General features: G+C 43.1%; 1 protein-coding gene and 1 pseudogene across 3 annotated transcripts in view; one reads left to right on the top strand and one right to left on the bottom strand.

Annotated features, from left to right (window-relative positions):
- Positions 1 to 23089, bottom strand: part of KIAA1549L (KIAA1549 like) — a 262165-nt gene that overhangs the window by 214760 nt on the left and 24316 nt on the right. The gene's annotated exons all lie outside the window — the stretch shown is intronic.
- On the top strand, positions 1837 to 2478 carry LOC125079463 (40S ribosomal protein S3-like; annotated as a pseudogene).

Genomic DNA, 23089 nt, shown 5'->3' with positions numbered 1-23089 from the left:
ACTGCTTTAGCTCAAGAGTACATTGGTATTTCTAGTTCCTAAGTTAATGAGCAGAAAAGAATCATGCTCCACTTGCTAGAAAATGGTACACTTCACAAAGGCTGCCATGCACCGTTGTCTCATGTTTTTAACTTCTGGAAGAATTCTAGACTTCTAGAACATCACAAAACCAGTACAGAGGGTTCAGTACCCTTCAGCCAGCTTCCTCCAAAGTTAACATCTTACATAATCATGATACAACTGCTGGAACCAGGAAAAGAACTCCGATAAATTATATTGATGACTTGACAGACCTTATGTGAATGCTGCCAGCTTTGCCCCTGATGTTCTTTTTCTCATGCGGGATCCAATCCTGGGTCCCACACGGCATTTAGTTCTCAAGTCTTGTTAGCCTCTGCCAACCTGTGATGGGTCCTTGGTCTTTGCCTTTCACAGCCGTGACATTGGCCAAGAGAACTGGTCAGGTCTCTTGCATAATGTCCCTTGATCTGGGTGTGTCTGATGTTTCCTCACTATGAGTGAGATTGGGCATCTTGAGTAAGAATCCCCCACAGACGATATTTCACTCTTCTCAGGGTATCAAAAGACGGGGCACATCACAAAAGAGTTGATACATCTCCTTCCTGATGCTGTCACTCTCGATCTTTTGGTGATGGTGGTGTTTTCCCGGTTTTACACCCCTATCATATTTGATAACAGTGGAAAATAGAATCCCAACCTGTCTCCTGGTTGGAGCGGAAGCAAGCAGATGTTTCCATTCACATTCCAGCATCTGTACACCTGTAAATGTAATTGTACTCAGCACCCAAAAGGTGTCCTTTCCTTTCTTTCTCTTGATTATATCGTAGGTTATTTTATCCCCAGATACGCTTAAAAGAGAAAAAGAAGGGTTTTAGTTACACCCCCAGCCACACCCAGAATCTCTTTACAACCTAAGTGTCCCCAAGTCCCACATGAGAATAACAACAGATCATCAACATCAAAATCATCATCAATATCACTATCAACATCAGCATCAGTAACAAAGATCATCAACCTTGATCATCCACTACGCTCAAGGTTCTTTACATACATCCCCTCTATTCTCAGAATTCTGAGGACACATGTTATTAGCTGCATTTGAGAAAGGAGGAAAGCTCGGAGAGTTGAAGTACTTCGATTCCTGTCAAGGCGAATACAGTAGAGCGGGACCCCCAGCCCACCTGATGCTCAGGCTCCGGACACAGCACCTGCTGCAATATTAAGTCTGAACAGTGTGGCAGGAAAATAGCTTCCTGGGGCCCAGCCCCCACATGCTAACAGAGAGTATAACCCAATCATCATGACAACTACTTTTTCTGAGGTGTGGACATGGTCTGTCCCTGGATATTCTCTTTTCTAATTTCACAACAGCTATGAGATGGGTAGTATGCACCCCCATTTCACAGAGGTCAGAAAGAGCAAATAACATGCTCAGGGTCAAAAACCAAAACCCTAGCCTAAATCTGGTCATGCCTCTAATTTACACAAAATATGCCACAAAGATATAATCAGCAAAATCCAAAATGACAAATTCCATAAGCAAACAAGTTGCCTTTTTTCCCCTTGCACTTTTATATATAATAAAGAGAGAGAGAAATGAAGGAGAACCTATAGATTAAAAGACACTTAAAAGGAATTTTTACAAATAGCAGATGTGGGGCTTACTGGATCCTTTTTCAAACAAACTGTAAAAGAAAATAGAAAATGTATAACATTAGATTCTATTGATATTAAGAATTATTAATTTGTTCAAATGTGATAACGACATTTTAGTTGTGTTTTTAAAGTCTTTATCTGTTTCCTTTTGGTGGCAAGATGATGGTGTAAATTTCCAAGAAGGGGAAGTTTGTTGCTGATGGCACCTTCAGAGCTGAACCAAATGAGTTTCTCACTCAGGAGCTGGCTGAAGATGGTCACTCCAGAGTTGAGGTCCAAGGTACACTAACCAAGTCAGAAATCATCACCTTGGCTGGACCTCAAGGTACACTAAGACAGAAATTATCACATTGGCCACCAGGACACAGAATGTTCTTGGTGAGAAGGACCAGTGGATCTGAGAATCAACTGCTGTGGTTCAGAAGAGGTTTGGCTTCCTTAAGGGCACTGCAGAGCTCCACACTGAAAAGGAGGCCACAAGAGGTCTGTGTGCTATGGTCCAGGCCGAGCCTCTGCGGTACCAGCTCCTGGGAGGCCCTGCTGTGAGGTAGGGGTGGGGAGGCTGCAGTTCAGCATGGAGAGTAAGGCCAAAGGCCCTGAGGTCGTGGTGTCTAGGAAACTCCAAGGACAGAGGGCTGAATTCATGAAGTTTGTGGATGACTTGCTGATTCACAGTGGGGACCCTGAGAACTATTAGGTTGACGCTGCTGTATGCTGTGGGCTGCTCAGACAGGGTGGGCTGGGCATCAAAGTGAAGATCGTGCTTCCCTGGGATCCAAGTGCTAAGACTGGCCCTACGAGACCCTGTCCTGATCATGTGAGCGTTATGGAGAAGACAGAGCCCACCACCCCCATCTCAGAACAGAAGGGTGGTAAGCCAGAGCCGCTGCCCAGCCACAGCTGGTACCCATGGTATAACAGGCTCTCCTTGGTGGCTGGATCTGGAGTCTGGATTTGCTCCGTAATGATCTTTAATGAAATCTTTGAAAAAGAAAAAATTTAAAATTTTAAAAATTAAAAAATAAAGGCCACCTTGGTGGCTCAGTCGGTTAAGTGTCTGACTCTTGATTTCAGCTCAGGTCTCCATGTCAGGATTGTGAGTTCAAGCTCCACGATGGGCATGGAGCCAACTTAAAATAAATAAATAAATAATCCTTATCCTTTTAGAGATTCATATTGAAATATCTACGAATGAGGGGTGCCTGGGTGGGTCAGTTGGTTGTGCATTCAACTCTTGAATCTGGCTCAGGGCGTGATCTCGGAGTCATGAGATCGAGCACTGAATCAGGCTCCATGCTCAAAGGGAGCCTATTTGAGGTTCTCTTCCCCTCCCTCCCTCCCCCAATTCGAGCAGGCACTTGCTCTCTCTCTCAAAATAAATAAATAAACCTTGAAAGATCTATGAATGAAAGAATATAACATCTTGCATTTTATTAAAAATTATATTGGGGAAGCGTAGAGGCTGTTACCATTGAAACAAACTGGATCAGGTAATAGTCACTGAAGCTGAGTGATGGGTAAATGGGGGCTTCATTATACTATTTTGGATATTTTGTGTATTTTTTAAATTCTCCATTATAAAATATGACAAAAGAAAAAAAAATGCCCAAGATCGTGCAAATTGCAGATGAAGGGCAGTCAGGACTTGAACACAGGTGATCCAAATCCAAACGCCAATTTCCTCCCACTCTCACTACTATACTCTCACTACTATACCACTACTGTATTTATCTCATTTCAACGTTTATGTCTCAAAAGGAAATGCCACAACAGATCATTCTTATAAGCCTGGAGTGTCTTCAAAGAAAGCCACAGTACAAAGTGTGAAATACAGTTGTCAGAGAAACAAGTATTAGCAGGAAGATCCCTCCGTACACCACGGTGACACAGAAACACTTCCAAACCTGCATTTTGTCTGTTCTCCATCCAGAGCAAATCAGCAGAGAATGAGCCAACCAAGAGAACCAAGAGTCCCCTAACTGACAAAGTTTTAAAATAGGCCTTCAGAACCAAGAAGAAGAGCTGTCTGTAAGAAACACAGAAAAAGTTCTCATATGATCTAAGTAATAAAGCATATGTAACACTTTAAATAGTGCTTTCAGATTCATTAAATCATCTTGGGCTCTCAGAAATTCCTTGAGATAAGTTAGAGTACATCATAAGACCCCTGCCCTAAAAATGAAGCAAATGAGACATAAAGAGGTCAAGATTTGATATGTGGACAGGGACTCAAAGTCACAATTTCATTCAATCATTCATTCATTCATTCATTCACCAACTCACTCTTTCATTCATTCAGCAAGCACTGACTCCCAGTCTGCTTTCTATACTAAGTACCTGGGATGCAAAGATACAGGAGACCCAATGCCTCTGGGCTAGAGGAGTTTAGGATTTCCCCATGCCCTTCAAACAGAGAGTTCTAGAGGATAGCCCTTCCCCCAGCCCCATCTCCCTCCCCTCCCCATTCTGAGTCCCACACACATCCAGGATTCTGCAGAAACAGTGCTGGCTCTAGGGAGTTGTGTGCATTTAAAGCCTGAATAAAGATCATCACTTTCCTGGCTGAATCTCTTCTATTTGCCCTTCTCATCAGCATCCAAAGCAGGGTGTATATTTCCACATGCAATAAATGACTAAAGCAGAAAAGGGACGGTGTCAACTTTACCCAAAGATAATTAAATCACATTTACATCATTCAACTAATATTTATTGAACATCCACTATAAGCCAGGTACGTGAGGGACCAATATGATGAATATAAGACAGTCTCAGCCATCCAAGAGCATACAATCAATAGGGGCTCTAATCACGTACTTAACAGTATTAGGGGCAGTGCTGTTTTGTGTCATGTACCATTAAGTTTTTTTAATAACCCTTAACAACTTTGGAAAGTCATAAAGTTATTCCTTTTCTTGTTTTTCATGGCAATGCCCACTGACCTGCACCTCACTATAGGCCACCTGTGCCATATACTATAAATTCAACTCAGAAAAAGTTCATTCCTTGGGGAGGAATGAAAATTTAATTAATTTAAAATTAGCAAAATTAATAAAAATTAATTACAATTGAGATATAAGGACTGACATCCCATTTTAAAGAGCTTATTTTAAAAGACAAGAAGAGTCCAGGGATCACTTGCAGCCAGGGTTCAAAGGACATAGATTCTGAGGAAGACTGGAAGAACAAGGGAATTTTAGCAAGTGAGCCTATGTGGAAGGGCATTCCTGTGGGGCTGTGGCCCAAGGAAAGTGACAAAGGGCCAAGGAAGGGGCAGAAAACACCCTAGCAACGAAGAATGTAATGCATTTTGGTAGGAGCCCACTGGGCAATGGCTGTTTATCGTAAGTGCATCTAAGAGTCACCCTGGGATGCTCACAAACCATCCTGTGTCACACTCTGAGGGATTCAGAAGGTCAAGAGAGTGGACTCTGGGAACCCACAAATATGGGTGGATCGTGGATGACACTCTGAGAACAGTAGTGAAGAGGTATGGTGAGAGATCCGGCAGGAGAGGAGGCCAAGCTGGGCTCCAGAACATAGACTTCGTTGGGCAGGGATCACACAAACAAGCGCCCTGTGGTTGCCATGACCAGAAAATTACACTTGTCAGAGTGAGGTCTCCAGACCAGAGGCAGCATCACCTGGGATCCTGCTAGAAACACAGATTCTCAGCCCCTATCTCAAAATCTACTATATCGGAAACTCTGGGGTGGGATCCAACGACGGCATTTTAACAAGCCCTCAGGTGATTCTGATGCTGCTCAAGTCTGAAGATCTGTATTCTGAGTTGATACCGGCAATGGTGTGTCATGGCCAAAACTGTGTTGAAATTCCCACTAACTCCATTCCTGGCCAATCTCACATTATTGTTGTTATTCCATCCTTTCTTCCCTAAAACATGGTGGGGGTGGGGGGCAGGCTGCAAACCAGCATGTTTGGAATGACTTACTAATCTGCTTTATAAGTCACTAACACTCAATGCTTGATCAAGGGTCTGTAAAAGTATTAAAATGGAAGTGCCTCGTGAGCACTTCTCAAGCTCTGATGTGCAGACGAGTCACCTGGAGCTCCCGTTAACATGAAGATTCAGAATCCAGAAGCCTGAGTCAGGGCCTAGGCATCTGCATTTCGAGCACGCTCCCAGGTGATGCTATTGTTACCAGCCCACAGCCCACACTTGGGGCGGCAAGAAGTCACATAATTGCATAAGTCTAAAAGCCCCGGTAGCAGGACACTGTCTCCCCACCCGCTGGGCTCTCCTCTCCGATCTGCTCCCCCACCCCCACCCCCGTGGTGGGCTCCAGCAGCCCCTCTCCACTCTCCCCCAAAGCTCCTTGCACCTTCCCTTTCCTCCTAGGCAGCCATCCAATCGAAACTTCTATTGGCACAGTCCCCTGCCTGAGAAGAGGGGCTTTGAGGGGCCCACATGCCAGCGGAGGGAGCTCATGCGCCTGCCCGAGTATCTCCACCATCCTCCAGAGGGGCTCTGCCAGGAGGACGGCTCTGGCTCATTGGTTTGCAGAGCTAACTATGAATTATTTAAAATATAAACTATCAGCTTTAGCTTCACGTCGCTGTAAATCAACCGTCATTTCGCAGGGCTAGAGGGTCCCTTGTCACCCTCCCACGGGCTCCATCCGTGGAGCGCGATCAAAATCCCAGCTGGGACCACTGCATTAACTCGGTTAAGAGAAAACCGCGCCGCCTGCAGACGCCCTACCCCGCGAGCGAGCGCACGCGCCGTTTCCTCCCGCTCCAGACGCTGCGCGCGTCGCCTGCCCCACGAGCTCATCAAGAATTCCGCGGTCATGAAACGTTTACGCTAACAAAACTGCAGAGTTGCAGCTCAGGACTTCGCTGTAAATATTTATTAACCACGACCACCAAGGCAACGCTTCTCATTGACTCCAGGGTCCATTTCCTGGTTTTCCCCACCAGGCGGTTCAATCCCCACTCTGTCTCTCACTAAGAAGGCAGGGGGGGAAAAAAGGTATTTCTTACATAAAAGTGTTTTACGAAAATCTGCATGACCTCTTTGGAACAGCTCAATCAAAATTAATAAGAGGTTTCTGATCTACAAACCGGGACTCTTAACATGTGAGCTCGAAGAGTAGGGAGTTAGCTTTGTGGATGCTCTTTCTTGTGCATAAGATCATAAAATGATGATTTAATCACTGGGGAATATTTATCACAAATAGTGTCAGATGATGTACTGTAAACTTGATGCATCTAAAAGCTCGAGTGTACGATATAAAGAGATGGTTCAGATGTTCTGGATGGATTGGCTCAGCTCCATGTTTATTACACGGAGGCTTAATACTGTGATCGGCTGTCTTTAGAAGACTTCCTGTTGAAAAAAGAAAGCCATTCAACAAATTATTTACTGTGTACACTCCACAAAGGAGAAAAAAAATAGCACCATCCTGATGACTCTCTAATGAAGGACAGGGGAGAAGCATAAGGAATAATAAATCTGGCTCTAAGGAAAGACAAGGGAAAATACACCAAGAATAGAAACACTTTGTGCCTTCAGAATGGATCCAAGAACCACCAACATATCCGTAGTGGAAGCAGAAGCCATCAAGCAGAAAGACTGGCTAATAAAAATTTCAAGGTATGATTATAATTAGATAGCTATCCGCCACGCCCATTACTCTGTTCTCATAAAGCTCGTCCCTCAGCCCTGAAGCAACAACCTATTTTTTTTTTTTTTTAAGGTGGGCGTTTTTATTTCAATGCTGAGAGGAAAATGCAGAAGAAAAACATAAAGAGATGCATGGGGAGCTTCTGGAATGGAAGCTGGGTGCTGAGGGCTAGTCTTAACTCGCATAGCCTGTAACATTGGCTAAGATGGGATACCCGCCCAGTGCTCCCCATCAAATTCTGTCTGCTTCTTTTCCTATACCTTCCTTGCAGTGCTGGCCCCACCACTCAGTGGCTCTATGAAGGGCTGTTTTTACTTTTAGGAAATGCAAAATCTCCACCCAACTCCTTTCATTGTCTAGTGCCTATTTCAGATAACCTCCAACACTGCATCCCTGGACCCATACACGGCAGAGTCCCAGACGCCAATTAAATTTTTTAAAAGGACGGAGATGTGTCTCCCTTCTCCTCTAGTGTTTCCATCCCCTGTGCCCAGAGGATGAGCCAGGCCACTGGGATGAACATGGTATCTCCAAAGGAATGAATGAAAGCTCCCACACACCTCTCGGCATATAAAGCCATAACAAAAAAATCTCAGCAAGTTCCTGGGGCCATGTCCATTCAGTTACTCAATAAATACTTATTAAAAGCCTAGTTTGGATGCTGAGACATACCAGCCAACAAAGCAGTCCGTGCCTGCCTTCGTGGGGCTGACATTCTAGCTGAGGAGGCAAACAATAAACAAATGATACCCACATCAGGAGAAGAGCATCACTACAGAAAAAAGCAAACCAAGGATAGGAGGGGTGGGGAGCCTCCCAGAGCACTCCAGTACGGTGGTTACTGGAGGAAATCTTTGGTTGAACATCAGAGCAGAAATCTGAGGATGTGAGAAATGCAGTCATGAGATGACGTAGGGAAAAGCATACCAGGCAGAGGGAACAGCCAATGCAAAAACCGTACAAGGAGGGTAGATGCAGAGAAAAAAGGTAGAAGGAAGGGCTCCAGGTGCAGGGCAGATAACATAAGGAGGCAGTGTTCTTAAACCTGGGGCTTGAAACCTACCCAAGAGTCTCGAAAATCAATGTATCAAGTCACCACCAGCCTTTTAAAAAAATGAAATGGAACAGAACAAAATAGAAGTTACTAGCATGCACGGCTTGTAGTCAGGCTAAATACTGTTTGGGGAATTCTGACAAGAGGCGAATTCTGTCTGTGCTGTAGAACAATATAGAATGTGCTTCTCACAGTGAATTCCAGTAAAAGAAAAAAAAAAAAAAACCATGAATGCTGTCCTTCAGAAATCTGTGTTGTCTAATACACTAGCCACGAGCCACATGTGGCTATTTAAATTAATCAAAATTAATCAGAATGTCCAACTCAGTTCCTAGCCACACTGCAAATGTTCAGTGGCGACATGTGGCTGGTGGCTACTGCATGGACAGAGCAGATGGAGAACGTCTCCATCGAAACATGAAAGTTCTATAGGAAAGCAGGTAGAGAGTGCTCTGACTCTGAGTCCGTGACCCCTCTAATGTCACCCAATAGAATTACAAGGGTATCTAGGATGATCAAATGAATGAGCTTTCTGAATAAAAAGGATCTGAATTTATATTGTCTCATAATACAGCTGGCATCCAGCTACAGATAAAACCAAAACATGCTGAAAATCCCCCTGCCTCCCACCCCAGCCATATATGCATGGGCTGGTAACAGTCCATCTGCCTCAACTTCCTTCTCCAGAAAGTCACTATTATTAAATAACCACCCATTATTTGTTTTGAATTACAAGAATTTACTAAGGGGAAAACCTACGAAATATATAGAATCCCAAAGGAGAGCGCTTCAGGAATGGGAAGCTGACCAATAGTGGTACAACAGTGTGATTTTAAAAAATTCATTTCCTGGACCTGCCCAAGTGCTAAAACCAAGTACAATGAAGGCATAATACTGCCATGTGGGACCCTCATGATTTTCCACCAGTGTCATCCCGAGAAGTCCTGCAGCCCGATAAGCAGGGACACCTCTCACATGGAGGGGCTTCAGGGCTCCTAATTCACGGGTGGTCACCCTACCACAGGACAGGTCCTCAACCATGGTGTCTGGGGCTGCTTGAAGAAGGTCTTTTTAATGGTTGGAAGTCATCCGCATTTATAGCTGCTTCCCTTTGGCCCTCTCCCCTGGCAACAAAGTAAAGAAAGATGCCCATGGATATGAGGGTCCTATCTTGGGCTCTGACTTCTGTGTAACTTAGAAAGGAAATGAATGAGCCAGTGGAGCAGCGCGGGCCAGTGAACGACCCCAGGGACTTGGTTGTCCCACTGGGTCCCCCAAACAAAGACTGCTCCCTTTTAGAACAAGAAGGAGCAATGTTTGCCTTGCCCTGCAGCAAGACCTGGGTCCCCTTCCAGCTGCAGCCTGGATGATGTACTTGCTTTCTGGGTCCAGATGTAGGCAGGCAAAGAAGGATCCCATATGAGCCTAAGGATAATACATCCATACATTCAGAAGTCAAATCCAGAACAGGTCATATTTGAAATTGGAACTGTCTCAAAATCCATAATGTATCGGCACCATATCATGCAACCCAGATGCATGTTGTGTAACCCAGCACCTAACACAGGTGCCTAGAATACAATGGGTGCTCGATACGTATTTCTGAATGAATAAGTGATTGATTATGAAATGTATAATGCCCTACACTAACCTAACATGGCTACAGCTTTGTCTTTCTGAAGCAGGAAGCAGGGAAAAGTAAATTTGCTTTGCCTAATATTTCACCAGTGTTATCAATAATGCACCAAGGAAAGAAACCAGAAAGGTAAAGATTCATTGATCTAGCTATACCAAATGTCAGATGTCGAAAAACACCATAAAAATTAAAAGGAAAATGATAAGTTGGGGGAAAATAACTGCAACATACGATAAAAATTTAATACTATGACTCTAAAGAGGTCTTCAAGTCAATAGGAAATAATATCCAGTAGCTTAATAGAAAAATGAGTGCAGAATGTGAATAGAATCTTAAAGACACACACAAACAGCTAATCAACACATGAAAAAACAAACTTCAGTCTCTCTGCTGCTAATCAAAGAAATGCACCTTAAAACAACAATATGAATATGATACCATTTCTAATCAGCAAGCTGGCAAAGGTCTTCTGCTGTTTTGCTTCTTAATGACAATACCCAACATTGGCGAGGGTACGGAGAAATCAGTTCCCTCCTACACTCTTCATGCACTTATGGAAGATAATTTGATAGCATGTGCTAAATGCCATAAAAATGCACACCCCTTTTGATCCAGTAACTCCATGCCAGGAATTTACTCTAAGCAAATAACCAGAGACATAATCAATGATTCATGTGAAACACTTCATCAGATGTTTACGGTAGGGGAAACCATAAGTCACCTATAAATCCATCAGTGGAGGGTTGTTAAGTGAACTGTATTACCGGCCTAGGATAGAAACTATACATCATTTTTTTACAAGTTCTTTACAATATTCACAACAACCAAGAGTTAGAAGCAACCCAAATGTCCACTGACTGATGAACGGATAAAGAAAATGTGTTCTATACATGCAACGGAATATTATTCAGCCTTTAAAAGGAAGAAAATCCTGACACACACTACACCATGGGTGAACCTTGAGGACACTGTGCTAAGTGAAATAAGCCAGTCACGAAAAGACAAGTGCTGCTGGGGTCCACTTATGTGAGGTAGCTGCAACTGTCAGATTCATAGAGACATATTCATAGAGACATTCATCAGAGACATAGAGACATTCATAGAGAAAGTAGAATAATGCTTACCAGGGGCTGGCAGGAGGGGGAAATGGGAGCTATTGTTTGATGGGTACTGAGTCGCAGATTTGCAAGTCAAAAAGTTCCTGAGATCTGTTTCATAATAGTATGAATATATTTGACACTGCTGAACTGTACACCTTGAAAATGATTAAGAAGCTAAATTTTGTGTTGTTTATCACAATTAATTGAAAGCTCTCTTGCCAGACTATGTAGTCATCCATGGGTTATTCATTTCATAAATTATCTTACCCTGGAACACACTTCATGCTAAATCCACACCGCGCTTCGCTTAATTTTTGTGTGATTCTGAAGGCACGTAAGGGTGTTGCAGAAGCTCATTTATAATGATGATCTTCAAAACTATCAATTACAATGTCAAGAGGCTTCTAGATTTGTGTACTAATTGAGCGTGGCAGTTAATAAAAATACTAGTTCCTAGACTTGCTGAATGAAGAAATTACAGTGTCACAAATGCTTTGTCAGAGGCTAGTTCAGGATTTCCAGGGAGTTTCAGATTTTCTGTATCCATAAACCACCAGATCTTGGAGACGGAAATTCTGACGTGTCATCACACACCATTCTTTTGTCAGACCCTGTTCTGATTTTCTTTTTGTAGATGGGAACACCTCAAGTAGAGGCACCAAACACATCTCAGTATTCTCACCTTCTCCAACAAGACAGTCCAAAAGGACAGCTCTCTGTGAAGCTAAAAGCAGCTTCTGGACGTCAGTGGGCAAGAAGCCCACACCAGCTGACGCAGACCTCTAAAGACGTTAAATTGTTCACTGTGATTGTTCTTTTCATTGCTTCTCTGGTGCCTGAAACAGTGTTAATAAAGATAAAATATCCTCATCCAAAAAAAAAAAAAAATCCTCATCCAATAAATAAGTAAAGATAATTAATTAATTACACAGATTGAACTGTAATATAAAAAGACCAAAGTCATCACAAGTTGAGATACAGTTGACCCTTGAACAACAGGGGCTTGAACTGCGCTGGTTCACCCAGACGCGCAATTTTTACAGTACAAGACTGTAAAAGTATTTTCCTTGTGATTTTCTTTACATTTTCTTTTCTCTAGCTTATTTTATTGTAAGAATACAAAATATAATAACATGTAAAATACATGCTAATCAACTATTTATGTCATTGGTAAGGCTTCCGGTTAACACTAGGTTATGAGTAGTTAAGTCTGGGGGGAGTCAGAAATTATATATGGATTTTTAAATGCACGGGGATCAATATCCTTAACCCCCGCCTACCCCTCCCCCAACCCCACATTGTTCAAGGGTCAAGTGTATTTACATATTTTGCTAAGTGATAGTATGTAACAATCCTAAACGAGCATTGTTAAGGAAAAACATCTTCTCCCAGAATTCATTATTGTAAATCCACGTCCAACAAAAGTCATATTGCATAGATCCCTCACTCGGTGGAATGTTAATAGGCATTCGTGATAAAAGGATTCCACGTTCAAATAAATTGAGGAAACTCTGGAGTAAACAAAGTAAAACTGGTTTCTTTGCCACCAAACCTCTTAAAGACACTCATTATTATACAACACTCTGTACTTCAGTACTAATGCTGGAGTAAGGCAGTACCCAGAAACACTACTTCTTGCCCCAGTATAGAACCCAGCCACTTTTCCAAGAACTGTGAGCCCAAACAGTCTTATTTATAGCAAGTTTGTAAGGGTATTAGTAATTCAGGGAATGCTCATATTAACAGGATTTAGCCAATATACTTAGTCTACAAAACAAGCCCCAGGAACAATACACATGATTCTTTTTACCATTTGGATATATATAATAGGAGTTACTCATATAATAACCCAAGACGACAAGTTTCCAGTATTCATTGGACATAATGTTGGGTAAACATATAGACTTTTCTTCCTGTGTAGTTCATGTAAAATGTTCATGAAAGAAATAGAACACTAGCTGACTTAAACATCATCATTTTTATTGGCTATAACACAGGCTTAGAAAGCTTTAACTCTAATGGAAATTAAATGCTTTGCATTTAAGACGTTTCCTGCTCTGACCTTTAAACATTAAAATAACTAGAAGCACCACAAAGCAGAAATGCTCATGCTTCACTTACGGGATGCTGCATTTCAGACCTGCAGCTGTGAGTAAAAAGATGTTTCCCCCTCAAGGTCAGAAAGGACAAGACGTCCTGTGTGTAGCTAGAGTAGAAGGCACAGCTGAACCACAAGAACCCTCTTCCCCACCAAAGAGGCAAGGGAAGTCTCAAAGGCAGGACGGCCTGCATGCTTGACCTCCATCACATGTGAGTGTCTGACTTGATCTCTCAGTAATCCTCAGTGATAGGCAATCTGTGCTGGAGAACACAAGTGAGTTTTCCTTCCTACAAACGCACTGTTTCTGAAAATGTGAATACACTGACTGCCAGGCAGAAGCACTGGGGGAGCTAAGTCCTTAAAAAGAAATCGATCACACACTCTCCCTTGTCGTGTGTAACGTTACCAGCACTTGGGTCCCTGCCATTGGAATTTTACAAATCGTCAAAACCAAAAATGAAGTAAAAATGAAAACAGAGCAAACAAAGTTAGGCAAAGTGAACCAAGAGTTTCCAGTTTCTAATTTTGCCAAATAAGGGCATTTAAACATTAAAACGAAACCACCACCACCACCACCACCATGGAATTCCTACTATGCACTGGCAGAGAGGGTCCCACTTCTGGCCGCACCCCAGAATCACCTCTGCCTGGTCTGTCCCAGGATTCTGATTCAGTTACCTGAGATGCAGCCAGGACTCCGTTGTCTCGACGAGCTTCCCAGGTGGCTCTGATGTGCAGCTAGGGTTGAGAAGTACCATCATCTCATAAGAGAAAAGGCATTTTGAAGCCGAAAAAGTGAGAGTATAATCTCAAATTACAGGATAACTACTAAAAATAAATAAAACTTGTGAAAAACATGCTACATTAACTGCATTTCTCGCTTTGCCTCTAACAACTTAGGCTGAAGAACTTGGAGACCAGCAGGTGGAGATGCTTGGTCTACACTCACAGACCACACTTTCCCACCTCTCCCTCCTTCCATAACTCTTCACAACCCACCTCGTGTCCTCTCCACTCCATCAAAGCAGCCCTTGCAGAGCTCGAGAAGGAAACTTGGGTAGCCAAATCCATTCACTTTTCCTCATTTCTCCTCATTCCATACCTCTGCAGCCTTTCCCAGAGGGGGCTAGTTCTGCCTTCTCGAAATGGTATTCTTCCTGGCCTTTGAGACAATTCGCTATTATCCCAAACACACTTGCAAATCCTTCTTGGATCTCCCTTCTTCCTTCTCCATGGACCCAGATCCTGTATCTACTCCGAGGACAAAGTCAAATGCTTCTACCCATCCCCTATGCCCACCCATGTTCCGTGCATGGGTCCGCAGGGGACCTGGTAGAATTTAAAATGCAGTATTAATATCAAGGGGTAAGATGAGGTCATGAGCAGAAAAGCCAACCTCAAGGTCAAAAGCCATGAAGACTGAAAATTTTGGAAAGCAGAGCACCAGATGGATTAAGGCAGGTGTTTCAGAACCTAGACTGTTAACATCGTCCATTAGCATAAGAAACCTGTAACAAGACCTACTCCAGGTACTCCCTCTCACTAGCTTGTCATAACAGTTGCTGTATTCCGGAGTCATTTCCTAGGCATTGCCTAGGAACAGGAAATTCACCATCTCACATAACCCTCGAACTCCACAAGGCATATTACTGTGCCCTTCTATGTATGCCATATACACCAGCCATGCCGTTAAGAGACTTGCCCAAGAGCACCCAGCTAGTGAGTGGCTGAGCGAGCGTGGGAGCCCACCTCTTTGCGGTCCCAAACCTTGGGATAATCTCTCCGCTACAGTGCACTGCTTCCTTTAATGCCAACTTCTCCAAGCCTTAGCTTCCTTTTCCAAAAAAATGAGGGGGTTGGTCTTCATGAATCCCATGGTCCATGCTCCACATCTAACCTCTACAGTTCTGCAAAAAAGGGCACAGCAGAGGGCTACAAAGAGAAATAGAAGACAGAAAGGCAGCGATAATAGAAAGAGGAGAATGAGAAAAGACAAAATGGCCTTTGTGACCCCTTGCCAGCCCAGACTCCCTGGGGTTTGTTCCTGGCTGTTTCAAGAGTTTTTTTTTCCCTACTCTGAGATGGGTGAAAGGTAACTCTATACTGTATTGAGCTTTCCTTCCAAATTTCATCCCAAAATGCCCTGAGGACTTACAGAAAACCACCATGGAAATAAAAGAACTGGAAAGAGAGAGAAAGGAAAAAAAAAAAGAGGCGAGAATCCACTAGAAAAACAAGCTATGGGGCTTTCACTTTAAACTGAGAAAGAGGATTATGATAATGATCAAGTGAAGTCATTCAAAAGGGGTGTTTTCCAAAGAAAGAGAATAAATGAGGGATGGGAACGGAAAGGAAAAAGCAAGCAGAATGACCTTGATTTAGCAACTGATCTTTATTGATTTTCTTTCCCCTTCTTACTTGGTTCTGGGAAAAGTCACCATCCAAAGTGTGTGACATTGGAGCCCACCCTTAATGAAATTAGCGGATTAGCAAAAATGTCTGTGAAGCACAAAGAAGGAGGGAAATATCTTGGAAGAAATGCTGCCTCCTTTTATCACCAGAAAACCAGCAAGAAAAAAAGAGCTCTCAGTGGGAAACTGCAGGGTGGTAAATATCTTCTATTTTACTTTCCTACAAAAAGCCCTTTGGAGAACAATAAATTACCAACCATCACCTTTCTGAATCTGATAAAGAATTCTGTGAAGCCATTAAGCCAATACGTTAGTACACCAGGATCTTAAAGAGTCTCAGGTTTCATAAGTGTCAGTGTTGACATGATTTGGTTTCAGCGTTGGAGGCATAGTTTTGAGACTCTTCCAAACCCCTCCAAAAAAGAAACAAACACAGGTGTTATGACACCTGGCCCCCCCCACAACCCCCTAGCATCTAAACTCTGACCATTAAGGTTTTTTTACAGGAGAAAAAGTTTTCCATGCAAACAACGTTTGGCCTTTTTTAGAGTTCAGTTTAAGGGCAGGACACCTAATCTTAAGGACAATGTGAGAGGTGAGGTAAACAACTGTTTAACAGAGGAAAATCTGTATCATCTTGGCCATGGAGAGCCAGGATACAGAGATGCACAAAACACGGCACAAAGGTACCTGTGTTTAGGAAGTTCTAAAATTTACACACACACACACACACACATACACACACACACACACACACACACACATATATGAAAAACTGGCCCCAAAGTGAATGGTCCAAAGCCAAAGTCATATAGTTGTTAAGTGGCAAAGTCCCCTGCATTTCACTTCCAGCTCCTAATTTAGTTCTCTACTTCCTATTGCCCACCCCCCCGCCCCCACACCAGTTATTGGTTAAAAGAATTTCCCCCTTAGTTCCAGCACCTATTAGTTCCAGTGCATTTCAGAAAAGAATGTGTGGCAAAAGGTACTTTCCGTTTTTTATTCTTTGTGTACAACAAATATCTATTCCTCATTTCAGAATAGTCTAATTTACTGCACCTTCTTTTTCTCTAGAAGGTAGATAACTGACTAAGAGGGTGAACTTTCTATTATCTTAACAGTTCTTAAGAAGGGAATTATCTCATTTAGGAGTGGGGAACTTGCTGAGCTCCCTGGGCTTGGAAGGTGAGACTTCACATGCAGAATCATGGAGAGTAGGAAGTGACCAAAAAAACCTCAACAGCTCTCAGTGAAAACTGTTGAGGAGTGTGGGGGTGGGGGGTAGGGATGAAAGGGGAGAGAGAAGATGGAAAGACAGGAGCAGAAGGCTGAGGGTTTTCAGAGTTGGCCAGAGAAGCTGTCAGAACAGGGACGCAGCATGAGCTTTTTAAAGCCATTTACCTGCTTTGCTGTGCACATCCTTTGGACTCCCCAACCCTCATTAAAATCTTCTTACCAAAGGCAACAAAAGCAAAAACAAACTTGTGGAACTGCATCAAACTAAAAAGGTTCTTCCCAGCAAAGGAAACCGGTAATAAAATGAAAAGGCAATGGGAGAAGATAGTTGCAAATCATATGTCTGATAAGGGGTTAATAAGAACTTATACAATTCAGTAGCAAAAAAAAAACCCCAAACAATCCAGTTAAAAATGGGCAGAGGAACTGAACGTTCCAAAGAACGTTTTTACAAATGGCCAACAGGTGTGTGCAAAGGCAGTCACCATCACTATCATTGGGGAAACAGAAATCAAATCCCCAATGAGACGGCGCCTCACACCAGTTAGAAAGGCTACCATCAAGGGGCACCTGGGTGGCTCAGTGGTTTAAGCCTCTACCTTCGGCTCAGGTCATGATCCCAGGGTCCTGGGATCGAGCCCCACGTTGGGCTCTCTCCCTGTTGGGAGCCTGCTTCCCCCTCTCTGCCTGTCTCTCTGCCTGCTTGTGATCTCTGTCTGTTAAGTGAATAAATAGAATCTTTAAAAAAAAAAAAAAAGAAAGGCTACCGTCAAAACGACAAGAGACAAGTACTGATAAGAATGTGGAGAAAAGGGAATCCTTGTGCATTGTTGATGGGAATATAAATTGGTGCAGCCACTATGGGAAGTAGTCTAGAGATGCCTCAAAAATTTAAAAATAGAACAACCATACGATCTAGCAATTTCACTTCTGGGTATTTATCAAACGGGAACAAACACACTATGTCAAAGAGAGATTTGCACTTCCACGTTCACTGCAGCATTATTTACAACAGCCAAGACGTGGAAACAATCTAAGAGTCCATCAATGGATAAATGGATAAAGAAAATGTGATATGTATGTATATCATATGATATTTTTAGCATGTCACACACACACACACACACACACACATATATATAATGAAATATTATGCAGCCACAAAAAGAAGTAACTCTGGCCATCTGTGACAACATGTTTAAACCTTGAGGACATTATGCTAAGTAAAATAAGTGAGACAAAGAGAACTATATAATCTCACTTATATGTGGAATCTAAAAAACCAAACTCATAGAAACAGAGAACTGATTGGCAGTCCCAGAGTCAGAGCGAGGGATGAGTAAAATGAATGAAGGTGATCAAAAGGTACAAACATTCAGTTAGAAGATAAATAAGTTCTGGGGATGTAATGTAAAAATGTTCTTGGGGTGCCTGGGTGGCTCAGGGGATTAAGCCTCTGGCTTCAGCTCAGTCATGATCCCAGGGTCCTGGGATTGAGTCCCAATTCAGCAGGGAGCCTGCTTCCTCCTCTCTCTCTGCCTGCCTCTCTGCCTGCTTGTGATCTCTCTCTCTCTGTCAAATAAATAAATAAAATCCTTAAAAAAAAAAAATAATATATATATATATATATATAAATGGGAGCCTGGATGGCTCAGTGGGTTAAAGCCTCTGCCTTCGGCTCAGGTCATGATCCCAGGGTCCTGGGATCGAGCCCTGAATTGGGCTCTCTGCTCAGCAGGGAGCCTGCTTCCTTCTCTCTCTCTGCCTACCTCTCTGCCTACTTGTGATTTCTCTCTGTCAAATAAATAAATAAAATCTAAATATATATATAAATATATATATATAATGTTCTTAATTAAAGAATAAAGCTTTCCATGTGCGTACATGGAATAAATAAATATTTATATTTATATATAAATAAATATATATATTTAATATATATAATATATAAATAACATATATATATATATATAATGTTCTTAATTAAAGAATAAAGCTTTCCATGTGTGTACAAATGCTTAGTTCGCATGGGCTGTTTTTGAAGAAATTAAGAAAAAGGACCAAATTCCGTATGATCCAGATGGACATGTGAAGAACAAGGACAGACAGCCCCTAACCTGAGCACTCTCAGTGCAAGCAGAAGCTCAAAGGCAGAAGCGAGTTTAAGAACATAAGCCCCTGAAAATTGGCAGGAATCTTAGAGCCTCATCCTTCCACCTGCAGGCAACAGCGGGGCTCAAGCCAATCTAAAAGACGAGTTTAAGGAGCAAGAAGACCTCATCTGGCATCTGGGTATATGAAAGCGAAGGTTAGCCAAAGAGTTCTGGGGGTGGTGGTGGGGGGGACAAGAACAAGAAGAATCCAAAGAAGCAGCAGCTTCCTGGAAGGTGCCCTGATCCTTTTCAGTTGGATTCATGAAGATGATGTCCTAGGAGGTAATCTCTCCGTGTGACGTGGGGTCAGGGGGCCTTAAGAGAGAAAAGTACAGAGCAGACAGCACATGTTAGGCCTCCCAGAATTTCAGGGCTCTCAGGAGCTTTGCTAAGGCAGTCGAGAGCTCTGCTGGATTACAACATAAGGTTAGCAAAGATAAGTGTGTGCTGCGGCTCCCCAGTACTATCCACATCCACCTGTCTGTGAGACATACCAGGTCATACGACTTGGACCAAAGATCATTTGAAAACAGAGACACCAAATGGAAAGCCTAGGGGTCCCGGCAGCCAGCCCTCCTCTGCACATGCACACTCGTGGGCCATATGGCCCGTGCACGTGTGAGGCATACGTGGAAGCCGGCAGGAGCCCCCTCCCCTCCCAGCCCTTCTGAAAGCGAGCCAAGCACATTAAAGCAACACTCAGTTGCGAACAGCGGGTGGGTTGGGGCTGTGGGATTCTGGATTCTATTTTTCCTTCTTTGCGTGCCAATTTTGGTGAGGGGGGGGTGACACGGTTTTGTTACAGTCACACACACACACACAAATTAAAATAAAATTGTATTTTGTTAGTAAAACCAAAAAACAAACAAACAAAAAAGGGCACATCACAATGGTCATCTTTCGTTCTTTGACTCTTGTAGAAATGAGTTAGTCTCGCTCCAACTGCCGGAATCACTCAAAGGAATGGTACACAGAGCTAATAATAAACAGCCCTACTTGGAGAAGTCATGAACCTTCCCTGTCCCTAAGCCTATAGATACAGAGCCTCCCTTCTCTGAAAACGGGGCTAATGTTACCTCCCACACAGATAAGATACTATTCCTGGTGCAGGTTTCAGTTCTTCTGAAAACAAAACATATAGGAAGATTCTAGAAAAGATATTACCAGAGGATATTTAACCTCAAATTTTGTTGCTGTTGTTAATTTGCTTGGTAGTTATATTTGAATAGTCTATGACTCAAAACCACTGTTTAAAATCATTTTGAGCTCCAAATAATTTTGGTCACCTTGTAAAGTCTTTTCAGTTACTCCCTCACAGCCCCTTCCAAAAGCCTAACCTAAGTGTTTCTATTATATATTTAGGCATCAATACATTTATGATATTGATTCTATTTACATGAATGCCTTATTGATGCTCTATTTCTATTTCTCATTTTTCTTTTCTGGATTGAAAGACCCATGAGGGTAAGGATATTTATTCTGTTCCCCACTATTTTCTTCATCCCTATGACCAAGGACAGTTGCTGAATAAATTACCTGATATATGCCAAAAACATTTTTTTTCTCGGTTATTATTTTATTTGACTTCAAATGAAGGTTTTATTAAACCTCCTTCACCCAGTAAATCCTTTTTATGAAGCCTCACCCAGTTTTTCCCTCCCACATGTACAAGAGATTTAAGGGATCCATTTCACCCTCCCTATGAGTCTGCGAGTATTAACTTCATTTAACAACAAACAATAGGGCGCCTGGGTGGCTCAGTGGGTTAAGCCGCTGCCTTCAGCTCAGGTCATGATCTCGGGGTCCTGGGATCGAGTCCCACATCGGGCTCTCTGCTCAGCAGGGAGCCTGCTTCCCTCTCTCTCTCTGCCTGCCTCTCTGTCTACCTGTGATCTCTGTCTGTCAAATAAATAAATAAAATCTTAAAAAAAAAAACAAAAAAAAACAAAAAAAAAACAAACAAACAATACAGGACATGTCAGAGAGCTGACACAAAGGGCACACATTCAAAATAATTATCGCTAATTTCTGTGCTTGGGTGCACCAAGCTGGCAACATCAAATCCCACCGAAAATAAATTATCTGAATCAGTGGTTACGAAATCTGTTTTCATCAGGGTCCTTGGAAAGTGGAGGGCCAATGAAGTTCCTCTCTCCCAGAAAAATGCAGGTATGGGAAACATTAAATTTAAACACATGAGCTTAAGGATTTATAGACACACCCCCACCTTAGGCAGTGTTTTACTTAGTATGGATTGTGATGCATCGCAATTATTGGATCATGAAATCAACGTAGAGGGTCATGACCAGCTTAGAAGCAAAAGGAAGAAAAGGAGGAAGGGAGGAAGAGGGGAAAAGGAAGGAGGGAGGAAGAGAGGTAATGGCATTACATCTCAACACTTTTGTTCAGTTGTGGACATGAGTCTGCGCACCCGTGCATGTATGCAAGTGCTAAGCCAAAATATAAAGTATAGTTCTTATTGTGTATTGCCAACAAAATCATTTAGAAAAGAATACTCTAGGGGTTTGTGGGCTCCTGACCCAAACAATTAAGGATGGAACTGCCATCTGACTTGATTGCGAAGATCCTCAGGATAGAGTATTGCCTCTTGTGTGCGTTTTAACCAGAAGAGGGATATGTGCCAAGGCAGAGAGGTGTGAAACAGGATGCCGACTTTGAGGCGCTCCCAGAAATGAAGCTTGATGGGCCGGAGACACAAGCACTGCAGGGGGCCCCTTAAACCTAGAGGAGGCCCAACTTCATCTCACAAACCAAACCCAGGTGGATGATGTGGTGAATAAAGCACGCTGGGGAAAGGATGGATCTGTGACCAACTGGAGAAGGTACGGATGTCTTTGTGTCCAGCTAGCTGCTGTGTTAGAGGAACACAGAAGCCAGAGGACCAAGATATCCAGCTTTCAAAGATCAGCGGGAAAACTGGAGTTGTTAATGTGAAATCTTCTCATTTTTAATATAGCAAGTAAAGCCAAAAAGAAAGTTGTTTTTAAACATGGTGCAGGCTAATGCTATGAGTCAAATAAAACCTATCTGTAAGCTGGATCCAATTTTCAGCCCTAGGCTAAGGAGGGAAATATAATTTGTTTTCTGATCTAGAAAGACCTGTGGAGGATGGACTGAGGTGGAAGGGAGGAGACAGACCAGATAGGAGGCTACAGAAATTGCCAGCCAGAAGATCACAGGGGCCTGAGTAAAGGCTGTAGGAGGAAGGGAGGACACAGGAAATATTAAGGAGACAGAACTGAAGGGCCAATCAGATGTGCAAGCTGAAAGGGAGCAAAAGCACTTAGGATGACTCTGGTTTCTGGCTTGCACGGCCTCGAAGACAGAGGCTTCATTCACCAAGACTGGGAATATGGCAAGAACACCGGGTCAGGAGATCAGATCGGCACACAGCTGAGTGCAAGGTGCTTGGAGAGCATCTCATTGGAGGCAGCCACAGCAGATGAGAACAAGGCTGAAACGCAGCAGAAATTACGGTGGAGATGTAACTCCGTGAGTTGTCTACACCTGGATGCCAGTAAGGCTAAAAGTAAGAAGGCGAAGACAGAACCCTGCGGCCCATGCACATTTAAGGGGTGAACAGATAAAGAAGATGCCACAAAAGAGATCCACTGGGAGCAGGTGAGAAGGCTCAAGGAGAGTCGTGGCCATTTGGAAGAGCCATTTGGGGAAATGGGAAATGGCACCAATGAGAAATCCATGAAGACATCACAAACGGCAACGAGGTTCCCGCTAAGAGGAGCAGCGCTGAGCTTGTTGACCATGGGGAGGCTGGAAACAAGAATCCTCAGGGCACCACACTACCAGCCGGGTTTTCATACATTGCGCAGCCTGCGGGGGTGAGGGAGGCGCCATGAATGGCTGGAGTATCACTAGGCGGAAGGTCCACAGGATGAGAAAGACAGAAAGTCCAGGAGGCTGAGACATGCGCTGGGCGTGGCTAGATGGAGAAGAAAACCGAAGCATGTTGGGGGAGACCGACTAACACAAAAGTCAGAGGTGGATCCGGCCAAAACCTCGGACAGGCCAGAAAGTAGGCCATGTGGGCATAAGGG

Source organism: Lutra lutra, chromosome 10, assembly GCF_902655055.1.
Source record: "Lutra lutra chromosome 10, mLutLut1.2, whole genome shotgun sequence".
NCBI lineage: Eukaryota > Metazoa > Chordata > Mammalia > Carnivora > Mustelidae > Lutra > Lutra lutra.
This window is presented reverse-complemented; position numbering and strand designations above follow the sequence as displayed.